At 39.0% G+C, this 12918-nt stretch overlaps 1 long non-coding RNA gene across 6 annotated transcripts in view; it reads left to right on the plus strand.

Moving 5' to 3' along the window:
• Nucleotides 1–11425, plus strand: part of LOC106030260 (uncharacterized) — a 14620-nt gene extending 3195 nt beyond the window's left edge. For 2 of the 6 annotated variants that reach the window (XR_010829209.1, XR_010829208.1), the window contains exons 3-6: nucleotides 1752–4406; nucleotides 5652–5760; nucleotides 8855–8920; nucleotides 9336–11425. This is a non-coding gene — a long non-coding RNA (uncharacterized lncRNA). The remainder of the gene's footprint in view (nucleotides 1–1751; nucleotides 4407–5651; nucleotides 5761–8854; nucleotides 8921–9335) is intronic. The other 4 variants (XR_007165673.2, XR_007165674.2, XR_010829210.1 and 1 more) reach the window with 4 other exon arrangements.
• The last annotated feature ends 1493 nt before the right edge of the window (nucleotides 11426–12918 follow it).

Consider the following 12918-nt stretch of genomic DNA (forward strand, 5'->3'; position numbering starts at 1 on the left):
GGATGCCCAGAGCAGGTTGCCCTGGAGCATGTCCAGGTGGCTTTTGAATATCTCAAGGAGGGAGGCTCCTCAACCTCTCTGGGCAATCTGTGCCAGCACTCGGTCACCTGCGCAGTGAAAAAGTGTTTCCTGATATTCAGATGCTGCTTCCCATGTTCCACTTTGTGCCCCCTGCCCCTTGTTCTGTTACTGGGCACCAGTGAGAAGAGCCTGTTTTTGTACTCTCCCTGTATTTGCAGACTTTGATAAGATCGCCCTGAGCCTTCTCTTTAAGCTAAAACAGTCCCAGGTCTCTCTGCCTTTCCTCAAAGGAAGGATGCTCCAGTCCCTTCATCATCTTGGTGGCCCTGCATCAAGCTCTCTCCAGTGTGTCCACATCTCTCTTGTGAGCACACAGAACTGGAGCCAGCTCTCCAGGCATGACTTAGACAGTGGTGAGCAGAGGGGAAGGATCACCTCCCTCGACCTGCTGGCGATGCTTTACCTAATGCGATCCAGGATGCCGTTAAATTATCTTTGTGGCAAGGGCAATATTGCTGACTCATGTTCAACTTGCTGTCCGCCAGGACCCCAGGGACCTTTCCTACAAAGCTGCTTTCCAGCCAGGTTTACACCAGCACGTCCTGGTGCCTGGCATTGTTCCTCCCCAGGTGCAGGTTTTCACACTTTTTCACTTCTTTTTGTACTTTTTGAGGTTCATTTCAGAACCCTTCATCCTGTTCCCTCTGGATCTTCCCTCTGGATGTTCCCTCTGGATGCCAGCACGACCCTCTGGTATATCTGCCACTCCTCCCAGTTCCATTTCGTCAAACCTAAAATATCCAACTGCTTTTAGGAAATGAAAACATGAACATGAAAACAAGGACATAAGAGATATGCAAGCTACTAGCTTAAGAACAGTAGAAGGGGTTTCTGACTTTTAGACAGCTAGGGAAGCTGGCTTAAGAAAAGGGTGCTGATTTTACCAAATAGGTTTTGAATGTCTGTTTGATGAGTTTCTGATGGCACAAGAAAATGTGCCATGCATTTCACAGTCAGCTTTAAAGGAGCTGCTGTATGTAGTTCCTTTACTGCCGTTTGCATCCCAGTAGCTGTTTAAAGGGATATACAATAATGTTGTTTTGATGAACATGAATATTAGGTGGGAAAAAAAAGGCATGCTGTTTAAACTCACACTGGAATCATTAGTAGAATTTCCACTGACTTCAGTGAGCTAACAGAATCTGTGTTTTTACCAGCACAGTAAAATCCATTGAAATGTAGTGGATCATTGGCTGAGTGTTTTTTTCTAACTCTGCAGGAAGTAATGCAACACAAATACGGATTTTTTAAAAGATGCAGTAAATGTCTGCATGTATAAAATCTCTGTAAAATTACCTTTTCTCCTTGACTTGGATGGAAATGACAACATTATTTTGAACATTAATTCATTGACTTGGTAGGGGAATTCCTTTGGGGGTTGTTTTTCTTGAAACTGCATTATTTTAGAACACTTTAATTAGCCTGATAATGAATTTAACTCGATACAATAGGCACACAGTAATGCAGGGGTTAGTATCTAACCTAATAAAGGGCTAGCATCTAACCCTTGCATACTTGAGATACCAATAATCTCAGCTGGGGCAATGCTGAAATCATAGCTCTGTGGTTGAGGGTATATTTAAGGCTAACAGTTCATTGTGGTTAGCTTTTAGGCATTTAACTTCTGACTATTTAATTAAATTTTAACCTGAATAACTTTGCTGCTGTAGGAAGGCACACTGATACATGCTTCAGTTTGTACTACGGCATGTAGCATGACTGTGACAAAAATTAATGTGTTGTACAGGTACGTAATGTTCTTCATCCAAATATCTTTTAAGAATGAATTATACAAGTGAATTATACAAGAATATTTAAAAATGGTTCTGCGTGGTCAGATCAGATGTCCCTCCAAGTAAGTGTCTTTGTTCCTAAAAGCCCGCAGGAGTGCTTAGGGGGAGGATGTAAAGACAGGGCCAGCACAGAGTGGTTCTTCTTGCTTGTACTTTCCCCTTGTGTTTGGCCACCACAAAACCATTTCTTGAAGCCCCTTCATTACTGTATTTGATAAAACTTGATGATTTTTCCTGTAAATTTTTCTGGCTGCTTTTTGAACCCAACTTAGGCATAGGCCTGCACAGTACTTTGGCACTGAGTTCCCCTAGGTAAATAGGCGTTGGTTGGAGAAAGTACTTGTTTGTTTAAGCTTTTTTCCCAATAATTTAATTAGCTCCATCTCGTTTGTGACTTAAAAGCCTTGGTTTGCCCTTTTTTCACCTTTCTGCTGCCATTCATGGCTTTATAGACCTTTGTCATAGCTACCTCCAGTTGTCTGGCTCCCAGACTGAAATGCCCTGACTGTCCTCAGGCCAGCAGCCTTTCGGGGCAGGCGACAGCAGCCAGCCCTTGGCTTGCTCAGCCTCTCTCAGGGCAGCGGCTGCTGCCCGTGTGTGAACTGCTTGGCCTCCCCGTGTGCCAGCTCACGTGCCTTTTTGCAAGGCCTCAGCTGCAGCATGCAGCCAGCAGCACCGAGCTGCCCAGCCATTTCAGGCCCAAGGTGTCGTGCTGCACTCCAGAACAGAAATCGGGAATTGCAGAAGTGTGACAAGACCACGGAGAAGTAGGCACATGCAGGTCTCTTCCTTCAAATGAGTTCCCCAAGGGTTAAAAAGGTCTTGAAGACCAAAAGAGTGCTTTTATTTGAACTGGTGATTAAACAGGACAAATGATTTTATTTTTATTAAAGAATAAAAGAAAAAAAAAAGACTAAATAAGACAGAATATATATATGTGTGTATATATATATATATTTAAGCAGTCTAGCCTGTCCAAGTCCTTGTTTCCATGCTCCATCAGCTTTTAGACCCGAGAAGCCTCTGAACTGAGTGGAACTGAACAGACAGACAAGGGCTGCCCGGAATTGTAACAAATTGTACGCATTGCCCCTAGTTTTTAGGAAGAAGGTTTTGTGTTTGTTTTTTTTTTTTTCGCATTGCAAGAGGAGTCAGAGTCTCTGTCAGATTTTCTCATTAGTTTCTTAGGTGTGCTGCAGGCTCTTCTGCCTCTTGTGTAACCCTGCAGACACTAAAAACTTCTCTTCCTTGAGCTCGTTAAGGTGTGTGAGGTGCTTACGGTGTCCCTTTCTTCAGGGTTTTTCACTTTAGATGGTACCTCGTGTCAAATGAGCAGGATGTAGAAGCTAAAACAGGGAAATAAGTAATGTTCAACGCACACAGGTTTCACCAAGTATGATGGCATTACTAATGTCATCTTGGCACTTCCTTGCAGAGCATCACCCTTCCATATGCTATAGAAGAAAGGAGGAGGAAAAGCAGCATCTTTTAATGGTTTTCTAAATATTCTAAAGTGGGGTGCCAGCCTTGATGGAAACACACCCGGGGCTCAGAGAACTGGCTCAGCCGTCTGCCTTGGCCCTGATTTAACACATCTTTTGCCCAGCTGTTGGCTCCTGAAAGATTTCAGTCGGCTTCTAAGCCTAATGGGTGCTCACGTCATATACTACATACTGTGGATAGTTCTTTTTGGAGAAACACTAGAAATACCCCCATGGAGCAGTAATACTGAGAACTAAAATATTTCTCCTCTTACGCCTCTCAGTCCAAAGATACCATTTTGCTTATGACTATTGCTTAAATTGCAACCAAGACCTCAGCAAAGCAAGGAATTCCACAGACTTCGCATTTTATGTTTGATGAAATAAAACTAAGAGTGTGGTGTTAATCATTTTTCATTGTTACAAACATTAATTATCTGCTGAAAAGGACAGAAGAAAGGGGTAGTGGTACTTTTAAGCCTCTCGTACAAAATTTTAATTCAAAATGTTTTTTATAGTATGTGTTGTAAATACTCTGCGCTTCTTAGATTATTTCTTACCGTAGATGAAAAATCACATGTGACATGACTGAAATAGTGGGCTGCAATCTTATATGCATGCCTGGTGTATAGAGTTGGGAAACCCTAAAAAGATAACTTTGTATGTACAATCTGCAGGACCACTCACCTTTTGAAGCTTGGACAAATCTTTCTGATTTCAGGCAGTTTCCAGCTATGGCTTAAAGTCTTCTGTATCTTTTGATCTCTCAGACCTCTTGATCCTGATTTATAGGTGAAGATTATGAGACACCTACTGCACTGAACTCTGCCTGCTGGGTCTGGTATTCCTTTATATTTCTGCAAACTTATATTAATTATATACCTTTCGCCAAATTTTCTAAGCTAAGTGTTGACACTGCGAAGAAGAAATTGAAAGAACCAGGAGTGGATCTTTGCCACTTTTGCTCCTAGAAGGGAAACTGCTTATTGATATAAATACTCAGCACTGATTTCCTTACATCAGTGCTGACAGCCCTATTTGCAGATAGCAGGTAAGAACCCACATTCTGTTTGTGGAAGCAAAATAGCTTATTCATACGTAGAGTAAAAGAGCTTATAACACATGTTTGAACCTTTTCTGCTGCCCCATCAGCTCACTGCAGGACTCTTCCTGCCTGCTGGAGCAGGGATTAAAGCTTCAGGCTCACTTAGGAAGATGTCACACATGTTCTGAGTCACCCAAAACCTTTCCCTAGTCACAAAAGAGCAGCATTTGGTATGGTATGGGGCCGCATGAATGTATTTGTAGATGCTGTTAGGTTCACTTAGTCCTGACTGAAATGAGAAAGAAGAGGACAATAAATGATATTTAGCACCTACTGAGCTCAGTAGCAGAATGACATATTTACAGTAAACACAGCATTTCTGGTTTGTGTTCTCCTTTCTTGCACAAAGGATCAAACAGTTAACTGCAGGATATTTGAAGTCTCATTGGTTATTCCAGAGTTAGTAGCACATCCAGAGAGCTCTTTTACAGCTTTGAAACCAATAACTACAGACTTTTTACAGAGCTGTGCTGAATAGTTGGGGATTATTTGCATATGAGTGTCTACAATTTAAAAGGTTTGCTGGGAAAGCTACCCTTGTGCTGCAGACACAACTGCTGTCTACATGACAAAAGGGTTGAAAGAGCTGTTTGCTTCAATAAGCAGTGTTCCACTAGAGGAGAAACAAGGTGTGTTAACGAAGAAACTTGTTTCTTGTAACTATTTTCACTAGAAGTTCCAGCTGAAATGCATATGCTGCCAGGAAAAAGGGTTATGCTCAGTCTGCATAGCAAGTATATCTATACCAAAAATTTGTATTGTGTAAGTAAACCCTACAAAATATTTTTGCAAACTTAATAACTAAGCGTGTTTTCTAAAGCAGCTAGAATTCTTTTGGATAATAGCTTCTGAAACATACTTGTGCCAAAGGAAGCCAACAAATATGTTCAGATTGTACTGGTTATGTCACTTTTATAAATGTAAAAAGGTTATTCTACATTTTGTCTTTATTAACTGCCTGCAAAGTGTACTTCCCCACTCATAATTTGATTTTAGAGAGACAATTTTTCAAATCCTTCACATTTTTTTAATCTAGTAGGTGAACATCATAAATTTAAATCATGAATAAGAAATCCATAGAATATTGACTACAAAAGAGATTATCATTGCGGTGTATCTCTTACGGAGGTGATGTGTATAGGGTTATAAAAATCAAAGTGTACTTAAAATTCCTTTTTTTTTCCTCCACAGTATCACAATACCATTTGGTGACAAGTCATCTGAACAGACAGCCAAAATTGTTACTTTTCAACCATTCAAAAATGTTCGAGTCAAAGAAAACAAAGAACAGAAATGGCAAGTACTGGTAACGGGCTATATACCAGTCTTAGAAAAGTATTGTCAGTCTAGACATATGTTATGACAAAAATATTAGGTGGTGGTATTGTCCTGTTACCAACGATGCTGGTCTTGTGGCCTAATCGCTCTGAAACCCTTCCTGGAAAGCTTCTCTGTGGGCATTTTCTTGTTGTTGTTGTCCCCTTCCATTTCAACACTAACGTGCTGAGGCGTCTCACTCCATCCTTTGTGTGAGGAAAAAGCCAAGATGATATGCATGATGACAACTGCTGGGGCAGGAGCTTTGCTCTGACTGGTATACGAGCTCCTTTATTGCCCAAGACCGAGGAAAACAGAGAGGTTCCAGTCCTGTGTGCCATCTTCTCGTGTAGTTTTTATCATGCAGTTAGCCTGGACTATGAAACAGTCCTGACCCTGAAATAAGACCAGATTGTGTGTAGGTGTCTGTGCTCTCACATCACAGCCCCTGACGCTTAGAAGCCCTCTGCAGAAACACGTGGCTTTTCGCTATGGTGTATTTCCTCTGATATACTTTTTTTTTGAACTATACCTATTGAAAAAGGATGAAATATCACTTGTTACTAATGAGTATTTTTTGATCAGGTATTTTATTTAAGATAGCACTCTTACAAATTGATCCTTCCAGATAACAATTAGGCCAGCACAAAACTTCACGTGAATTAAAGTCTGCATTATACAAATGCACTCTGTTTTTTTTTTTAATCCTGTTTGGTCACAAGTAATTAAAATAGTCTACAAATGATTCTGATTAATTCCATGTACGGGCACTCTCATTCCAGAACAAACCAGCTCATTTTTAACTAAAATGGAATGAGGCACTTCTGTAATCAGAATGGCTCCATATGGAATTAATCAGGAACAGTTCCGTGTGTAGAGAAGCCTTAATTAACTTTTGAATGAGTTTCATTTGCAGTATCTTTGCTGGAATGTATATTTGGATCTAAATATATATATTAGGATACTAAACTACTTGCAAATTGGGTAGTAAATCTTTGTTTTAGCGTTTTTGCCAGAACTTGATGATTTTTTTTTTCCTTTCAAAAATCGTATTATATATTGGTGGGAAAACAAAATCAGAACAAGAATCTTTTCCAGTTTTTAGTCATTATGTTATGCCATCTATTTTTGTGTTACATTAGTGGCACTTTCTCAAGTTTAGTTTTCTGATTTTAATAAAAAAATAAATGGCATAATTTATCTGCTTTAATTATGGAAATTAAGTAATATTGAATGTACTGGAGGAAACTTTCACACTGTCAACTTTCATTGCCAGAATGATCAGAAATTTCTTTGTTGAGGTGAATTATTAGATTGGCAACTTTCCTGTGCTGTTTGAGTTAGAACAAAAAGATATCGTCATCAAACATTTTTAGTTTGGTTTAATTTGGTTTAGTCTCTTCAGTTTGCAATACAGCATGGTCCATACGTTTTGAATTAATGGTACAGTAAATCACATTGTATCTGTTGTATCTATGAACATTATTTCTACCCGTGAAATTATTTCAATTATAGAATAAGGAAGGACATCTAAGACCAAATAAGAGGGGATGGAGTGTCGGAGACCAAAGCAGATTGCTTATACTTCTGAGTGTCGTTGTATACAAAATGTGTCCACAATTTCACAAGTTATATTTCTTAAAAAAAAAAAGTCTCCATTTTATTTTCTGTTTCTAAAATACTTTCTTTAGTGAGGAGAACTGATGTCAGGGATATTTGTGTCAAGACAAGTGAGTGGTGTCCCCTGTTGGTGTGGCAGTTGACTTAAGAAAAGTTAAGCAATGCCTTTTGTCAGGTTTGAAAACAAAAATGAAAAACAACAAGCAAACAAACTAAAAAAGCACAAGACTACAGCTATTTCGCTCCAATACTCTGGGTGCTGCTTCATGATCAATTTAAGCTGATCTAACACAATGCTGCTGCCAAAAAGAGCAATTCCAGTCTCCCTTTCATCTCTTAACTGTGTTCTTGCAGTTGTGATTATACACTTGCAGGACCAGCTTGCTGAAAACTAACCCTTTGTTAAGGGTTAGTTAATTAATTAATTTTCAGTAGGACAAGCAGGCTTATCCAACTCATTGCACAACTGTTTGACCACTACTAGAGTCCCAAGAAAGATGGGATGTGTGGCTGGGGTGGTGGCCAGGGAGACTGTCACTCAGTCTTTGAGAGTGTGAGAGCGTCAAGGTCTTGCTGTCTTAAACTTGGCATGTTCAGTTTAGTGTATCATTTCTGGCTTTTAATCTAGCAATACAAAAGATCAGCCACTAACTAATTCATGTTGATTAACAAATCTGTAGTATCATGTAATAACAAAACCGTTCTAAAATTTGGCCTTCATCTTTGTTTATTTAGTGGAAGCATAAATTACTTGTTCAGAAAATCCTTGGTTAACTGAATTGGCTGAATGAATGTTTACACGGCCTCTTTCGTGTCCTTCATTCCACAGCCTTGTTGATCAGAATTATGTGAGGTATCTGCTTGAAGGGAGAAACTTTCTCTGAAAATCTGAGTGTTCATAACTGTTGTGCCTGCAGTTTTCCAAATGTAGGTACCCACACAGTTGCCACAACAGACTGGAAATGAATCATAAGGAACAAAATAATTGGAGGTGACAATAGCCACAAATGGCTGAGCTCAGAAATAACAAGGCATTGGAAATTGGATGTGAGTACTGTAATGGTGGTACCAGGCTAAGCTAACTCAAGTGTTTAGGCCTTGCATGAGTCATTCAGCATAATTAAACAGGACCTACTGTATTTGAGACCTTTTTGTAAATAGTTTCTTGTAGCATCAGAGCTGCACATAAACTGAAAATTGAGCATTGGAAACCCTGTCCAGGGCTGTGAGAATAACTTGCATTCCAGACCAAAAGTTGCTGGAAAGCCACCTCTTAAGGGATTTTACATTGGATCAAGTAGGAACATTGGAATTTTACTCAGGGCTATCTACAAAAGATCATGTAGGCCTGAGATGTCTTAGAAACTTTTATGAGCAAGGATTTCTTCAAGAAAATGTTCTATGTTAAAACTTGCCATGACTTTCTTTCTTTTTTTTTTTTTTTTTTTTAAAGGAAGGAATCTGAAGAACTGGATACAGGTGGACTTGTCCACTGTGTGTTCACAGATATATTCACTGACTAGGTAGGTATTGGGTTGAAAGGAAGCTACTGCTATATGTTTATTATATATGTGCATAAATATAAAAGTAAAAAAAAGATTTTTCATGTGCTTGCTAGTCAGAAATACAGATTTGATACTTATTTCGGAACAAGTGTGCAAGGTCCTTGAGCTAAGGCATAGTATTTTGGGTCATACACATGTTTAGCAATGATGCTCTGAGTACATTGGTATTAAATGTGGATCCCAGCACAGAGTTGGGATAAAGAGGGTAAATTTAGATCTAAATATTTGGAGGGAATTCTTCACTATGAGAGTAGTGAGGCACTGGAACAGGTTGCCCAGAGAAGTTGTGGATACCCCATCCCTGGAGGTGTTCAGCTGCTAGGACCCACTTTGGGTTCTTCTGAATTGTCAGATTTGTTTCTGTTTGTAATAGATCCAGGCATGGAAGGACAAATCTTGAACAGTATTGGTAATACCAGCTGAGATAGATAACAGCATAGTTGGATGAGAAGACCAGTACAAGGTGTAGCACTCAACAGCTTGGTCAAATTCACCCCAGAAAACTGTCAAACGTTGGTTCAAATGATATAATATCCTGTTTGTTTTGTGTGTTTATTTGTTTGTTTATTTTCATCCAGATACCCTTGAATCTCTTTACTGATTACCTACAAGCTCTGGGCATAGCTGCTAGCATTATTTACAAAACCACATCCTATGTTCATCACTGTCAGAGGGTAGACTATTTTAACAATAACTGTTCTGTGCAAGCACTTTAATTTGATAACTTGTGTGAAACATTTTAGAATGACATGGATTGTGTCTGTGGAGAGGGGACCATACAAGGTTTGCAGCTGTTCTGACTCCTAGGCAAGTTCTGCCAAGAATAACAAGTGCTGGATACTGACTTCTTGCTGCATGTTCTGTCACTCTGATCTGTGCATGTGACTGGGCCTTGGAAACAAATGTTGAAAACTTACTAGAGATCCTGTCTCATTTTCTATAATACCAACACCTAAAGCATCAAAAATCATAGTTTAGGTCAAAAGTATACATTATAAAGCTTAAAAATTAGAAACTTGAGAAAGAAGCCTTGTTTCTTTTTGTCTGCTTTCTTGTCTTCCAGTGTTTTGGATTTAGTATTTTCAAACATTTTTTTAACAACCAAAAATTGGAAAAGTTTTCTGCCAAAACCACATGTTCAAAATAATAACATTAGGCCTCCAAAAATAATTGTAGAACTATGCCATTTTATAAAAATATGTTGGCATAGATTTCTGGATTTCTGGGTCACTTTCAAGCTTTTGCTGTGCATGTTCTTTATGTTCTGGGGGCCTGATAATAAGGCTGGAAAGTTGTATTTTTGAGAAATATCATTTTCACATTCTTCTGTTAGGGCTTCTGATAGGGTTGTTACCAGTTATGATAAAAATTACATCTGTTAGTTTCTTTATGCATTATATTGATGCATGTACTTAATACCTGTCTTATCCATGGTTTGCAGTAGAACAACGGAGTCTGAACAAGCCCATATTAAACCCAAGTGTGGTGAAATCAATTAGCTTCAGGAAATAAAAGTAAAGTTAGCAAAGTGAATATTGTCCTTTATATATAGTTAAAATGCAATTTCGGTTGCAGAAAGTAGGATCTACATTGAGTTATTTTTACTATGATGATCAACGTTCTAGAGGTGCCAGAAATAAAGATGTAAACAGTTAACATTTGAATTTAATGTTCATGTCCAGAAAGCGAACGGATAGCTAGTAGATGGTCAGTACTAAATGTTCTTGACCTAGGTGACATTTTACTTCGACCTTGGGTAGTTTCCAGAAAAGCATTGGAAAGGTAGCTCTTTCAGCTTAACAGCTAATTACGTAAGTCAGAGATAGAAAAGGCTTACTAGGTCAGGGTGCTTCTAGTTGAAGAAAGGAAAGAGAAAAGCAAAAAATATCTAAAGATTTGTATAATAAAAGTCTTGGGACATGATTTCAAAAACAGCCCGTCTTGACTATGTTCAGCCTTAAGCTTATATGAGCCGTTCACTGAGAGAGCTAACATTTCCATAGTAATTTCATTAGACTGTGACCTTAGATAGCTTGCCACACAGGCAATCCAAGCATTAAAATGAACTGAGCTTCTTGACTTTAATGTTGAAATAACACTTATGAAAGTGGTGCTAGTCAGCCAATTACTTATGAACTTTTGCCTAAAAAAATAATTACTCTTGTGGTTCAGTCAACGTGGCCATTGTTCTGAATTTCCCATTTCTTATGAGCATGTATTTTCTTAATTTTAAAAATTCCACAATTTGCATGGGAGTGCTTAGCTGTGGATCCCAGTGGGCCTTCAGTCCACATGCTTAGCATTGACAAGATTCAGGTGCCTCTACAGAAACAGAACTTCAGGTGTCTTCAAAATACGTTTTTATGAAAAATACTTTCATAAATCCTTTTTTTTTTTTTTGGTAAGATTTGAAGTACATACGGAATTGGGTGGCCGTTGGGCAAATTGAACTTTTAAAATCAGGTGTCTGGACTCTTCCAGGCCTCTTGCCACATCTCTCTGTAGTTCAAAGTGGATATTCAAGTAAACATACATTTTGCTGAAGGTATTGTAGTGTGGCTCAAGCATCACAGAATCACAGAATCATTCAGGTTGGAAAAGACCTCTGAGATCATCTAGTCTGACTTTTAACGTTGGACTGGCAAGTCTTGCTGCTGAAGGCTGAGGCACAGGCATTAGGTACCTCTGTGTTTCACTGTTTCCCCCCACATCCAATAAAGGATGGAGATTCTCCTTAGCCCTCCTTTTCTTGTTTATGTATTTTTATTGTCTTCAATAGCAATAGCCAGATTGAGCTCAAGTTGAGTTTTGGCCCTTCTGATTTTGTAACTAGAGTCCCCAGTGGACTTACATGACACACTTTGAAATAGGCTCTCTTGCAGTGCTCTTGGTATCTGAAGTTGTGCACATTTTACAGGACATTTGCACCTGTCGTTGTAGAACTGGGGAGTGTGACTACAAACAGAGCATTAGCATGAAAAAGCAACGCATTCCGTGTTAGGAATTCTAAATTACAGCCCTGATGCTAAGGCTTATGCGTAAGTCCTTAAGCAAGCAATAAAGTTAGCTTGTTACCTAATGTATTCTTTACTACAATTCAAAAAAAAAAAGTAATATGCATTTGTCTGAAAAAGCTTGAAGTGGAAACCTCTGACAGTATCTCAGTCTTATTTCATTTATATGGCCATAGACTGGAAGTAATGTGTATGTCAGCTGTATGATAACACAGCAATGATTAGAAGTGTTGGTACTGTGGTAGTTTCACGATGTGACACTGATAATAAAGGGCTGCCCTGCTTTGTGCAGCCTGCTTAGCCACTTGCGGCTCAGTTTTGCCATCTTCTTCACGAGTCTGTCTGCTAAAGACTGGGACAGGTAGCTGCTGGACATTTTGCTCTGCGAAGTGAGACATACCTTAGGCTATATTGTCCCTCACTTCTCAACGGATAGGGCTTTCCTTTTGTACAGTAGATGGAACATCTCTGTAAGATGTAAGAATTTGGAAGAACTGTGGTCCCAGTAGGAAAGTAGGTAAATGAAGTGGTGCTTTTGAAAAAGATCTTATGTGCCGAGGAAGAGATCGGTGGGATCCTAACATCAGTGTGCGGTGATCTCTATCACGGGATGGTATCTTTCCAAAGCATGTTCTGACTCCTGACAAGGTCACACTGTTGCGGAAGCGATGAGAGAGAGCAAGAGACCCTTATACCTAGCCTTTATTAAAAGGCTGAAATGTCATGATAGTCATCAATATGATTTTATCTTTTTATACTGCTGTTATGAAGGATTTGAACAACATTGCCTCCAGCAGCTGTGGAGAATGTTTAAAAATTAATTCAAAGAGTGAATAAGAAGAAAAAGAAGAAAAAAATTCTGCATCAGTTTTTAAGAGGGGGAAAAACTGAAAAAAAAATCACAAGAAAATAGGCAACCAGTAAGTGTTGGAGTGAATTGTT

The sequence above is a fragment of the Anser cygnoides genome, chromosome 2 (genome assembly GCF_040182565.1).
Source record: "Anser cygnoides isolate HZ-2024a breed goose chromosome 2, Taihu_goose_T2T_genome, whole genome shotgun sequence".
NCBI lineage: Eukaryota > Metazoa > Chordata > Aves > Anseriformes > Anatidae > Anser > Anser cygnoides.